This window comes from Haliotis rubra, unplaced genomic scaffold (genome assembly GCF_003918875.1).
Source record: "Haliotis rubra isolate DU_JTF1 unplaced genomic scaffold, ASM391887v1 Scf279, whole genome shotgun sequence".
NCBI lineage: Eukaryota > Metazoa > Mollusca > Gastropoda > Lepetellida > Haliotidae > Haliotis > Haliotis rubra.
The window spans coordinates 1,247,516-1,253,615 of NW_025766880.1; positions in this window are offsets into that span (position 1 = coordinate 1,247,516).

Below are 6,100 nucleotides of genomic sequence, written 5' to 3' on the forward strand. Positions count from 1 at the left end.
TAAGCCTAGCACTTGTACATTAAAGCGTGCTGACCAAACCTGTCGTGGGCCTAGGTTCCGGTCAGCTCCTTCAAAGATCTATGGGATGTTTATAACAATTCACCAAAGTCTGTTTTCTACGTGATTCCCTCTATATTGTTCCAACAACTGACAAAGGATATCGTGTTTTCGTCACCTGGCCAAAGAGATTGCAAGAAAATGGCACCCCAAATACTTCAAAAGGATCATTATCACATCATCATGAATTCCACTTCCCTCACTGGCTGACTCCTGATGAATTATGTGTTTGCTGCTGCACGTGAGGGTATGACTTGAGATGGGCAGTAATTTGTAGGAGCCCAGTCAGAAGATGAGCACAGCAAAATGTTAAATTCGACAAAGAGGAGATTAGCACAGCAAAATGTTAAATTCGAAAAAGAGGAGATTGGCATAGCAAAATGTTGTACTAAACAAATGGTAGATTGGCATAGAAAAGGTTGAAGTAGACGAAGGGGAGACTGGCATAGCAAGATGTTGTACTTAACAAATGGGAGATTGGCATAGAAAAGGTTGAAGTAGACAAAGGGGAGACTGGCATAGCAAGATGTTGTAGTAGATAAAGGAGAGATTGGCACAGAAATATGTTGAAGTCGAAAAACGAAGATTGGCACAGTAATACGTTGACTGGAGTTGGACACAGCTATACATGACTGGAGTTGGGGGACACAGCTACACATGACTAGAGTTGGGGGACACAGCTACACATGACTAGAGTTGGGGGACACAGCTACACATGACTAGAGTTGGGGGACACAGCTACACATGACTAGAGTTGGGGGACACGGCTATACATGACTGGTGTTGGGGGACACAGCTACACATGACTAGAGTTGGGGGACACAGCTACACATGACTGGAGTTGGACACAGCTACACATGACTAGAGTTGGGGGACACAGCTACACCTGACTAGAGTTGGGGGACACGGCTATACATGACTGGGGTTGGGGGACACGGCTATACATGACTGGGGTTGGGGACACGGCTATACATGACTAGAGTTGGGGACACGGCTATACATGACTGGGGTTGGGGACACGGCTATACATGACTAGAGTTGGGGACACGGCTATACATGACTGGGGTTGGGGACACGGCTATACATGACTGGAGTTGGGGACACGGCTATACATGACTGGGGTTGGGGACACGGCTATACCTGACTAGAGTTGGGGACACGGCTATACATGACTAGAGTTGGGGGACACAGCTATACATGACTAGAGTTGGGGGACACGGCTATACATGACTAGAGTTGGGGGACACGGCTATACATGACTGGAGTTGGGGGACACGGCTATACATGACTGGGGTTGGGGGACACGGCTATACATGACTGGGGTTGGGGGACACGGCTATACATGACTGGTGTTGGGGGACACGGCTATACATGACTGGAGTTGGGGGACACGGCTATACATGACTGGGGTTGGGGGACACGGCTATACATGACTAGAGTTGGGGGACACGGCTATACATGACTAGAGTTGGGGGACACGGCTATACATGACTGGGGTTGTACTCCTTTTTACAGCTGGGTGAACTGGGGCAAGTTTACTGCATGTTGCTGTACCTGCAACTAGGTGTTTGCACGTATTCATGAGGCCACCATCTGGTCATATACCAACGGATTCGTGGGTTCTTTTAAATGCACGAGGTTGTGTACTGTACATTTGGGGTTGCGACAACACTGAAAGAGTCTGCACACAAAGTTGGCTCCAAGGTTTTTACACCCGGTCACAGGTGGGCTCGATCCCGGCACCTAATTTGCTGGATCACTAGCCTGGGGCCTTAGACAGCTCGCCCACCATGCCTATATATGACTGCAGTTGGACACAGATATACATGACTGGAGGGGAACACAGCTAAGATTTGATGTGGACACAGTTTTACATAAATGGAGGTGATCACATTTTTATAGTTTGTGCCAGATTACGCTATAGTTACAACGCCTAGCATCAGATAGGAAATGGACACAATAGGCATTGAATTTCGGATGCCACACCCTCGTACTGCTACTATAATAATTGTATTCCACTGAACCAGCAGTATCTCGTTAATCAAATCATTTTAGACATCCAAGATACTGCGTACATAGTTATGAAATACTGTATTTTTAAGTGTGGTCTTCTCATGTTTGTTTTGCAGCGATATGTATGTTGAGATAGTCAAACCTCGATATGAAGGCATACACCAATAAAGAATGGTACCTAAAAGTACATCAGTCTAACTTTCTATATCATTTCTCAGAATTTAAGATAACCATTTCACGTGAAAGTTATCTGATATCAACATCTATACAGCTTCGTAGCTGTTCAACACGAAAAATATTCAATAAAAATGCAAATAAACTCATTTCAATAAAAATACAAATATACTTATTTCAATGAAAATAAAAGTAAACTCATTTCCATTATGTAATAACAACGTCAGAGAAGACAAATCTCAATTGATGAATTTCGGAATAAGTATTTGCCTATGTATTATGTGATTGACCCTCTTGAAAAAAATATAACATTCTACAAACTTATAATAACACCTTGTTATTTTGAGTAACAATTCCTTTCTTCCATAAAGTGACTGAAGATACCATTATGTAGAAGCTATTATCGTGATATTGATAACTAGAAGTAACGTCCATACAACATTTGTCCTCTGAATATTCATTGTAGTGTTTGTTGGTGTAAGTTGCTTTGTATACATGCTGAACTATAGGCCTCGGCTACATACAAAATATCTACAGCAATAATAGGCGTTACACACGTAACAGTTAAGCCCTACAAAGGTAATCCCCTGGTGGGGGATGGAAAACGCAGTATGTCGGGATGTGTGCTGGAATGATCCGTTGTAGACTGGTCTTTGTCCGAGCCACGTGTTACACACGGGAGTGACATGTTGGCACTGGTCAGCCCCCGCTGCGGCCACGGCCAGCAGGGGGCACCTGTTAAGGGTGTTTCTAGTTTGGTCTCTTATTTAAGTAGCGGTCCCGTACGCAAGACGTTTGATCACATTGCAACAACTTGTCATTAATTAGGACCTCAGCGGTACATGTTTTCAAGTTGTGCTTACAATTACTGACAATTTAAACTGTCCATGCGGAAAACAAGTGTTTCTTTCCCTCCATTTCAAGACAAGAATATACACAAGTGCGTTCAGTGGATGTCAGAGCATACAACAACGCATGTGTATTGCGTGTGAGGGCCCAAATATAACTGGCTCCTATGTATTTTGTCAGATATCTTTCTCCACTCACAGAGGATAATAGTCAACGCAGCATCAACTACTTTCCTTGATTCAGTCTTTTCCACGCATTGCATATACATTTTAGAAAAGGCTCAAAGTAGATTGCTGCCTAAGGTAGTATTTCAAGGTTACGCATTTTCTTAACTGAGGTTTTTCTGATGCGGGACTATAAACTCAAAATAATATATTCCATTCATTTCACTCGGCGAAAATATTATCTGCCAGTGTTCAATAAAAGAAAATCCCAACATGACTTTCAGCTTCAATTGATAAAAATAGTTGCCTGAGAGAATCTGTCTGATCTGAGAGGTTTCGTAGCGCTCGGACAAATCTCGTCACATATATTTGTGCGTAATTGTTTCTGGCTCTGTTCAGCGTTAAACAAAATAGATCCTCCTGTAGAAAAGAGTATGACCAACCCTGGCCCTGCTCCAACCATCGGAGTTTACACAGCGCTTTTTGGTTTGTTTAGTTTATTTAGGGGGAGCTGGTAAATACTGCTGTATGGTCCTCATGTTTAGTCCCATTCAATATTATAGATAGGGGTTACTGCATTGTGCTTTCGAAAAATCAAGTTATCAAATGAGATATTGGGTTAATTTGCTCTCCCCAAAGACCATTTGGTTTACGCCAACAATTGTATTAACTTGGGTAAGTTCTTCAGGCAAGCTGCCCGGACGACCTATACGTCGCACCATATAGCACAATCAAGAAGTTGTCAACTAGGAAGTATCTTGCCCTAATGTTTTCTTGCTAACTTCTAAAATGTCACTGAAACAGACCATACTTGGAATTCGATATTTTGAATCTTTTATATGTTTTTCGAGTATATTCATTTTCAGTCCTTTACAAAACATCACTTTAAATAGTCAAAGATAAGGAAGGAAGTTGTGATGTAAAGGGTTGAAATGAGTGCACTGATATTGGGTCTCCAAGTGTACCAATCGTTTTGAATGGAAAGATGTTACACATGACTGTCAGCTTTAATATGTAAATAATGGTCAAGGATGTATAGTAAATTGTAATGATAATTGTACCATAGCCAATTTTTATGTTCAGGAAGTATAAGCCAGTTATCAATACACCTTATTCTCCATTTTTGTATCAAACCACTATTGTTCCAGGGAAATGCAGAGAAGAAACGTTTGATCAGTACATTATACAAATCCGATGTCTTCAAAGTTCCTGACATGCGAGCGTGATCTTTATAAATATCATTCTATAAAATGTACCAGCTTCCCACTTCCTGGTCACTTCCCGTGGGTATCTGTGAAAATATATCTGCACTATTGTTATCGTGAACATTCTGAGTGAAACGGTTTACCGAGACCAATGTTCATAGGGCAGTAGTTTACACCCATACGCAACATGAAATTACATAACGAAGGAAATGGTACCAGCTTCTGTTCATGGATCAGTCAGCCGATATAAGGTTTTACAGACTTCCCGTTCGAATGAGCACAACAATATTACAACTGCAAGTATCAATACCTTGGGTGATAAACTTGGGGAAGTTCTCTGTAACACTACTTCTTCGTAATTACTTTGCCCCAGTATGTTGGAAGTGTTGTATGTGTAAAATACTGAATAATTATATCATTTACAGCGAGAGAAAAGATTTCGAGAGGTGGCGATCTTCTGAGCTTCAATATGGTGATATTTAACAATTTGTCTGTAACGATCTTAATCTTTATTTGATTACCGCACGTCCTTCTTCAGTCACCCGTCCGGCATTCTCCACCTCTATCGTTGGCCTGTATCTTATCGGGCTGCTGTGGAGACACCGGAGCCGGACCTCCCAACTCCGCGGGGTTATCGACGAGTTGCCTTAAATACTGCTTTAATTAATGCCTTATTATTCTGCACTTTGAAGAGATGATAACCTTTGCGCGATAGGTCTGTGATACTGTTTATTACTCCCGCTAAATGACTCTCTAGCACAACCTAGCTTCTATACTCATATTGACTGTTATAACCGAATGGATCCCACAGCGATCAATTAGATACTCTCCTTGTTGAGCGCATGACAGAGATCACACAGCACAGATTTGGGTTTGTTTGTAGACGGGGAGTGAATTCAAATGTGAAACAACACTCATCTCCTTCAACGATTTTCATTTGGAACTATCCTTAGCAGACCAATGGCTTAAAAACACCTCATCAGATCAAAGATAAAATAACGTCCTATACAATTTCAGAACATTTGGAATGAAATAAATTCTAGGAGTGTGGTGTAATATTATAGCACTCAGAATCCAAGTATACGAACGGTTACATGCCTATAGTACATGAAGTAGATGCAATAGATGTGCTGAAATGCTATGACTTTATTCTGAAAGATTAAAGAACGCTTCACATTTCCTCTTTCATTTGTCTTTAGAAGATACCAAATCACCTGCACGGAATTAAGACGAAAACTTGCATTTAAATGTCTTTGTGAAAGTGCTTCCGTCGTATTCTAACGGAGAGAACACTGATAAGGGCCCAAAGTTAGATGAGCGAATGTCGATGAGAGTACACCTCTGGCAAGTCCATCACTGATCAGCGCGAGGACGGGGTGAAGGTGCTATGCCACAGACTCTTACAGTACTCCACAAACATAGATTATTCTTATAGACCAAAAGAAAGAACCAGAAACACACTTTTATTGTTGGGAATAAATTGAGCCTGATAGTATTAGCATTATTTGGATTTTTCCCTAAAATCCTCAGAAAAGGGTCTGCCATAGTGATTAACCTTAGCTCCTCCCTCTCGTTTTCACCCACCGTTTCAAATGATTGATTACCCTTAAGCCCCTCCCCCTGACCTATGACCCTTAA